Genomic DNA, 8370 nt, shown 5'->3' with positions numbered 1-8370 from the left:
AAAAAGTCACTTCCCAAAGAGTACAGAAAAAAAAAAAAGTCACAAAGCCAACCTAGGCTTATGCATGAAATGGACTCCACACCAAGATGAACCCAGATCTCATGGCACCTTAGAATCTGTAACCATCTTGCCACCATTGAACATCACGCCTGAGCTAAAACTTGGGAGAAACAAGGAAAGCTCCTACATGGAATTCTCAGAGGCAGGATATTGTTCACAAGGTAATGAGGAGAATCAGCTGGTTCCGTTTCCCATTCGATAAATTCCAGGAATTTTTATGGTTCTTAAAACTAAGGGGGAATGCACATGTAAAAAAGCAGTGGCATGCTAAAGAGGACAGGGACCACCTGCTTGTCCCCTGAGATATGAATAATGTTCTGTAAAGGGCCAAGGGCTCCAAAGAGGGCTTTGTTCAGAAAGAATGATCAGTCCCTAGAATTCTGTCCCAGATGTTTATTGCTGTTTAACAAAACTACTCCTGAAGCTTAGTAGGTATAAAACAACTATTTTATTTTGCTCATAATTTTACAGGTCAGAAATTTGGAAAGGGTGGTCAGACTCTTCACATGGTGGTGGCTGGGGCAACCGGGGCTGGAGGATCCACTTCCAAGATGACCTTCTCAAGATGGTGCCTCAGTGCTCCAGGCCTCCTCTCTTCTCCCCTCCCACCTCTCCCACAGTCCCCATTGTGGCGCCTCGTCCCCCAAGGCCTGTCAGAGCATGGCCGTCCAGGGGTAGTCTCACTTCTTCCATAGTGACTGGCTTCCCCCAAGACAGGCTGGAGGATCTTACACCATACTCTTCAAATCTAAGCTGTTTTCACCCTTGGTACTATAAGAACCACAGGTTCTAAACTCCATGAGGACAGAGGCTATGTCATTTTTTGTACACAGTTGCCTGTATCCCCAGCAGCTCTGCCATTGCTCGATGTGAGTGAATGAATGAATGAACGAATGAATGAACGAAAGAAACCTCTTGTCTAAAATGGTGCCAAAATGTCAAATCAGATGAGTTTCAATTTATTTTAACTTCTAAAGCAAATATATCCTTGCATCCTTGTACAAGGGATCAACATGTCATAGAATCAGTGAGAGGGTGTCAAAATTGAAAATTGCTGGGAAGCCTGTAATTTTGAAGTCAGGAGACATAGACAGGGGTACCAATCCAGCCACCTACTCATCTTGCACCAGGTAAATCTCTTTGGGAATAAGAAGGAAATATAACTAATGACTGAAAAAAATCAGGACTGGCCCTGAGACCTTGGCGAATCAGTTCAATTTTCTAAGCCTGTTTCCTTAGCTACAAAATAAGGAAACCAACAGCTATCCTGCTTTTCTCAGGGGGATGGGGGGCAGTTGAAGATAAAATGACTTAAGCTATATAAAAAGTCACAAAGCCTAGGAAATGCTTTGAAGACTATGACATGCCACGTAAAGGGTGGTGGTTATTTCTCTCGGCCATTTCAGAAGACAGTGGCCTAAAGCCAAGATCACGGATGAATGAGCTGCCTCATGCTTTTTACTCTGTCCTGTCTCTTCTGGGGCAGGCTCAAGGTCTCTAAGGGACCCAACAGAGGGGCCAGCCCTGCAGGGTGAGACTTTGCCTGAAGTGGGCATGAGGGGCTGGAGGCTAACTAAGTGGGAGCCCTGAGCGAGTCCCAGCCCCTTCCCCAGCGAGGTGAGTGGACCCTGAGCAGCTCCTGAGCAGCCCCATGATGCTCTCACCGAGCTGAGTTCCACCAGGAGTGCCATGTGGCAAGCTCCACCGGGTAGCACCAAGGCCCATGCCCAAGAGCAGAGGGCCCTTCCTGCCAGGGCTCCCTCTGAAAACCTCAAGGCAAAGGACTCACAGAAAAGCTAATTAATAAACCTCTTTACTGAGAAAGGAAAGCAGAGCCTGACAAAGACAAGGGAGGAAAGAGATTTGGGGCCAGAGCCCACTCTGCTCTGTGCCAAGGTTCCTAAGAGTTTGACATTTGGAAAAGATCTGGCCTGCAGGAGCCAAGGATTCGGGACAGGGCTCCTTCTGGCTCCCGGGAGTGTCAAGAAGAGAAGGAGGAGGAGGAGGAGGAAAATGACTCAGCTGAAATGAAGAGAAATGTATTTTTAAAAAGTGAAACGATGAAAGGCACAAAGGAACGAAATGGAGCCCCAGGACAGGGTCCAAATGCCTTCTCAGAGTAAGTGGGGCAAATTTTCAAAAAGCTAGAGAGCTCGCCTGTGTTTCTTAGCCAAGAATAACACCATGAAAATGAAGACAGTCCTCTGGGCTTGCCAGGCCCACCATTCTCAGAAGCCCTCCCCTCCCAGGTCTCTGTTGGGGCTCATGCCCACCTCTGCAGGAGAAACACTGAAAGCCACCTGGCAGCAGAGACCCTTCCCCTCGCTTCCAACTTGGAAAATGCAGGCGAGGTCTGCAGCAAATGAGTTAGGCTGCACTGGGCTCACGTTCACCTAGTAAGGCAAGGACAGAAAGGGGGGTCCCATTGCTCCATCGGGTGCATGGGAACTGTCAGGGGGGCAGTGAGGAGAGGGAGATGGAAGGAGCCTCCCTCCCCAGAAGCTGCCACAGCCCCATCCCTTTCAACAGCCAAGGTCAGGTGACCCTGATTGCAAAAGTGTCATTTTGAAATATTCAATGGAGAGTGAGCACAATAATGAGATATGAGAAGAAAGAGAAGGCACTGCCTCCACTGCTCAGACCTCCCTTCTCCAGGGTCATTCAGCAAACACCGGCTTCACGCCTTCATGCTGGGTTCCTACCTCTTCCCTAGCATGCAACACCATGGAAACTCACATTTCTAGGGAGCCAGGATGGCTGGGAGCACAATGACCAAAGCGGCAGAGGACCCCAGGAAGGGGATCAGTTGATCAAACTCCCCTGCCCCAAGTGTCTCAAAGCAGGGCCAGGGTAGGAGGCTCCTCACAGCCCTCAGAAGAAAGCAGCCTAGCTGTATTCCCCACATTCCAACAGAAACTGCACACCAGCAGAGAGTTCCTGGCCCTCCAGCCCCTGGGTCATCCCAGCGCCTCCAAGGAGGGAAGCCATTCCTGTAACCCCTCCAGATGGTCACCAGCACCTGATGGGGACGTCCTCAGCCTCCTAATGGCTGCAGCTGTGCAGAAGGAATGGGGCCGGCTGCCCTCTGAGGCCCCTCCCTGCCAACCTTGAATGTCCTGAGATTCCTTTTCCAACCACCACTTGTCTAAGCAAACATGTTAGGCCAAGAGGGAAGCCAGCTCCATACTTATATTTTCAAGCCTGGAGCCCCAAAAGCTGCGCCCGTTAGGGTCCTCTAGGAAGCAGAGGCAGAATTAAATGCAGGGGAAACGCCGTGAAGGATGATGCGAAGAACAGGCGTGGGTAGGCAGAGCCTCGGGCCATGGTGCTTTCTGACACTTTTGGAGGGACAGAGGGACAGAAGGAGAGCTGGGCAGGACTGCAGTTCAGCCCCAAAAGTCCCTGCCAGGATGATGGGGAACTCCAGAGTGAAACGTGAGGCCTGTGCTGGACAGATGGAGGCCCTGCTCCAGCACCCCTGGGTGCTCAGTCACTGCTGGGAGCAGCCTGGGAAGAGTGTGGCTCAGCAGGGACACCGTCAGGGGCCCTGACAGTGGGGCAGCTGGAAGCTGTGAGCAAATCTCATTCTTCACAGCAGGGAGATATGAGCAGCACACACCATGGCTACCTGAGGTCAATGCTTTTTTGGAAACAAAAACAAGAACAAAAACAAAACCTTTAAACAGAACACTATGCTTAGTTCCTGAGACAGGTTCCACACGTGACAAGATCTCTGGCAAGAGGCTTCACAGAGTTGTTGGAAGAAAGAAAAAACAGAAAGAATGGAACACTCATTTGCACACTGTGGGGTCCATACCTGGGGTGGGGGGGGGGGGTACAAAATGGTGGCTCATAGGCCAAATAGTGCCTGTAAGTGTGTTTTGTTTGACTTACGTGTTGATTTTTTAAACACCAGATTCGTTGCAAGCATGTGCAAGCCACAAAAATCCAAATTTGCAGCATCTTTTCAAGAATGAAAACATCTGCCAATACTGAGCCCACATTCCAGTTCGACACAGCCCCCACCACTCCCTATTGTCTCCTACCCTGTCCACTTCACTCAAGGGCTTCACAAGCCTGGCCCTTGCAGGCCTCCTGCCCACATTCACAGGTGCATCTAAGCTATTCACGGTCATCCCATTTCTTAGGGGGATATGAAGAAGAATATTCAGGAAACCAAACAAGAGTTCCTGAAAATTAGAATAAGAGAGAAAAAATAAAAAATACAATAAAACAGTTGGAAGATAAATTTGAGAAAATCTCTCAGAAAGAGATGGGCCATGGAAGGAAAAAGATAAGAAAGTCAGAGGATCAGTCTAGGAGATTTAATACCCAAGTAGTAAGAACATTAGAATGAAGGAACAGAGAAAATGGTAGAGAGAAAATTATCTAAGAAATAGTACAGAACTGAATGGTAAGAGATTCCAGATGTAAAAGGTCTGCAGAGAACCCAAGGCAGTCAATGAAAAGTTTCCCAACAAGACACATTCTTGTGCAATTTTGAAACTCCTACTGGTAAAGAGGAAAATCCCAAAAGGTTCCCGGAGCAGGGAAAAAGTCACATAAGAAGGATCAAGAATCAGTATGGCATCAGACTTCTCAACAGCAACTTTGGAAGCCCAAAGCCAGAGGCTCGATGTTTCAGCCTGCCAAGGGAAAATAATTCTAAACCTAGTCAGATCATCAATCAAGTGGGCTACTATCAAGATGTATTTCAGGCATGGAAGGTCTCAAAACATTTCCTTCTCAAATATCCTTTTGCATGGAGCTCCTGGGACTGTGCTCCACCAAAAATGAAGTACACTGGCTAAGACATAATCTGATTCAGGAAGCAGAGATCCAGCCCAGGAAAGAGGGCAGGGTCCCAGAACGTGCAGCTGTGCAGTGGTGGAGACAGCAGCCAACCCCACCAGGAGGTGGGGACAGGAGGGGCTGCAGGTGATCATTGCATGGTTCTCTCAGATGGCTTGGGGATAAGTCAGTTATGATTAAATTTGGTACAGATAGCAAAGCCAAAAATGAGCAAAAGACTTGAACAGGCATTTCACAAATGAAGATGTTCAAGCAGCCCATAAGCACATGAAGGGGGCCTCAATATCATTAGTCACCAGGAAAATGGAAATTAAGACCACAATGGCAATCACTGTCCACCCAGCAGAGTAGATAAAATTAAGAACAACAGACAAGCCCAAGTGTTACAAGTCAGCGAAGCAACTGGAACTCTCATTTGCTCCTGGCGGGGGCATGAATGGTACAACAACTTTGGAAAACTCTTCGGCAGTTCTTTTTATTTTATTGTTATTTATTTATTTATTTATTTATTTATTTGAGACAGAGTCTTGCTCTGTTGCCCAGGCCAGAGTGTAGTGGTGCAATCTTGACTTACTGCAACCTCCACCTCCCAAGTTCAAGCGATTTTCCTGCCTCAGACTCCTGAGCAGCTGGGATTACAGGTGTGTGCCACCATGCCTGGCTAGTTTTTTTGTATTTTTGGTAGAGACAGGGTTTCACCACGTTGGCCAGGCCGGTCTTGAACTCCTAACTTCAAGTGATCTACCTGCCTTAGCCTCCCAAAGTGCTGGGATTACAGGCATGAGGCACCGCACCCAGTTGGCAGTCTCTTATAGTGTTAAACATAGACCCATCAATGGCCCAGCAATCCCAGTCTTAGGAATATCCAGAAAAGTGAGTGCCTATGTCCACAAAGATACTGGTACAAGAATATTATAGCCAAAAACTGGAACCAGCCAAATGCCCATCAAATAAGGGACAGATAAACAGACTGTGGTGTTTCCATCCAAGGAATATTACTCAGCAATTAAAAGGAATGAATGGCTGATTCACACCACAACTTGTGGATCTCAAGACATTATGAAGCCAGGCAGAAAAGGACACATGTAGTAGGAGTCTATTCATATGAGATTCAAAAACAGGAAAACTAATCTATAGGAATAGAAGTCAAAACAGTGATTATATCCGGAGAGAAAAGCATAGGCAGGTATTAACTGGATAGGGACACAAGGGAACCTTCAGGGATGACAGGAATGTTCTATATCTTGGCCTCGGGGGAGGTGTCACAGGAGATCATGTGTAAAAGTCATTAAGCTGTGCACTGAAGATTCGTACATTTTACTACATGTAATTTGTTCCTTCACAAAGTACTGAAAGAAAAGAGAACTAGACACATCCCAAAAGATACATTATTAATTCCATGCAAAGTAAAGAGTTATTTTCAAAAAGAAAATGTCATCCTTAAAACGCTCCTTGCATAGGGACTTAGCTCAGATGTGAACAATATTCACACGGGTGTAATAAGGGACAAATGCACTATATGTGGATTCAGCCAGTCATCTGCACTGGGAGGATGAGCAGAAGGACAGTGTTTGGGGCAGTAGCAGAGGATTGGGGGTGAACAGAGAGCTGAATCCCAATATTTTGTAGGAAGATGTCAATAGATAACATCTAAAATAAAATAAACACATAAACAAGACATAGCAGCAGAGCTGTGTTGTTCAGCCATCTGGAGGGAAATACTAGAAGAAACAGCTCAAGGGCAGCAAGTGATTGTCTCTTGGAGTGGGATTCAGTGGTGGGAAACTGTACAGCTACGTGTAATTTGGTTCTGCTAGAATCAGTTTTAGCAAAAAGAAACTGGAACTCAAAGCAAAATCCCTTACTTAAAACAGAAATGTGGCCGGGCGCAGTGGCTCACGCCTGTAATCCCAGCACTTTGGGAGGCCAAGGTGGGCAGATCACCTGAGGTCAGGAGTTCGAGACCAGCCTGGCCAACATGGTGAAACCCCGTCTGTACTAAAAATACAAAAATTAGCTGGGTATGGTGGCAGGTGCCTGTAATCCCAGCTACTTGGGAGGCTTAGGCAGGAGAATCGCATGAACCTCGAGGTGAAGGTTGCAGTGAGCCGAAATCATGCCATTGCATTCCAGCCTGGGTGACAAGAGTGAGACTCCATCTCAAAAAAAAAAAAAAAACCAGAAATGTATTTCTATCTCAGACAAAAGGCTGCAGCTTCGCATCTCAGGGCTGCTCCACAAAGTTCTAAAAGACTAGATCTCCTTTTTCTCACTGCTACACCATGCATGGCCTCCATTTCCAAGATGTCCTTCTTGATCAATATGGCTGCTCCAGCTCCAGCCATGGAATCCACCTTCCAGTCAGCAGGATGGAAGATGGAAGGGACAAAGATGAAAAAGGGCTCACACCCTCTTGTCTTTTTAGGCAGTTTCCCCCTAAGCTACTACATAACACTTCCAGCCAGAACCAAGTCCTCACTGGCCAGAACCTAGTCCCATGGTTACTCCTAGGTGCAAAGGAGGCTGGAAAATACCATCTATATTCTGGAGTGCCATAGCCAGCTATGGAACTAGGGAGTCTCTGCCATTAAGACTTGTATTTAAAGTTGTCAACTATCTATACGTATTACTTTGATAAAATGTAAAATGTAAACAAAAAGAAATAGCATGAGCTGCCAATAGACAAAGTGAAGAGTACTTGGGCAGGGTGCATTGGTCCTAAAGCACACACCTGGGCAGATAGTAGGGATGCCTGATGAGAGCAGGACCACCACCCAGGCCCCCCAGCACAGTCCAGGAACCAAAAGAGGAGCTCTAGGAGGAAGACTAAGAAGCTGGCCTGTCAGAACGAAGGCATTAGGTGCACGCTGTCACTATGGGGCCAAATAACTCCATGTCAGCAGCCTTGCTGATAGCCTCAAATGCTCAACTCTTTCTGGCCTTCCACATTTAGACCAGTGTTTAAAAAATATTGTCTCACGATGCCCCCCAGTAAGGTGGAAATGGTTATTCCTACTTTACAGATCAAGAAACAGACTCTCAGAGGTAAAGCGACTTCCCCCAGGTTGTAACTGGAGGGTCCTAGGCTTAACCTCAGGAATCCAAAGACTAAGTCCAGGTTCCTGTCCTCTAAGGGGTCTGCCACCCGCAGCTTTTGGGTTCTCTGCAGGGCCAAATCAGGCCTGTCAATAAGTCACGAGAAGCAATGATTCATTTGAAGACAAGATACACAACAGGGAGGCCCGGTGGAATGAGCAGTCCTGTTTCCTAGGAAGTCGGCCTTCTGCAGGGCTGAAAGAGTACACAGTTAGCAGGGAGGATCCCCTTCTGCAAACACCAGCACAGCAGTTTCCAGACAAAGAGAAAGTGCTGCTGGTGCTAGCCGGGAGCTGCAGTTATTTCAATCCTCAAAGGGCTTTTGTCAAGATGAGGCCACAAGCTGGAGCATATAGAATTCCAAGTTTTTCCCTTCCAATTCCTCCAAAACCAGAAGGGAAA

This window comes from Gorilla gorilla, chromosome 4, assembly GCF_029281585.2.
Source record: "Gorilla gorilla gorilla isolate KB3781 chromosome 4, NHGRI_mGorGor1-v2.1_pri, whole genome shotgun sequence".
In the NCBI taxonomy this organism is placed as follows: Eukaryota; Metazoa; Chordata; class Mammalia; order Primates; family Hominidae; genus Gorilla; species Gorilla gorilla.
This window is presented reverse-complemented; position numbering follows the sequence as displayed.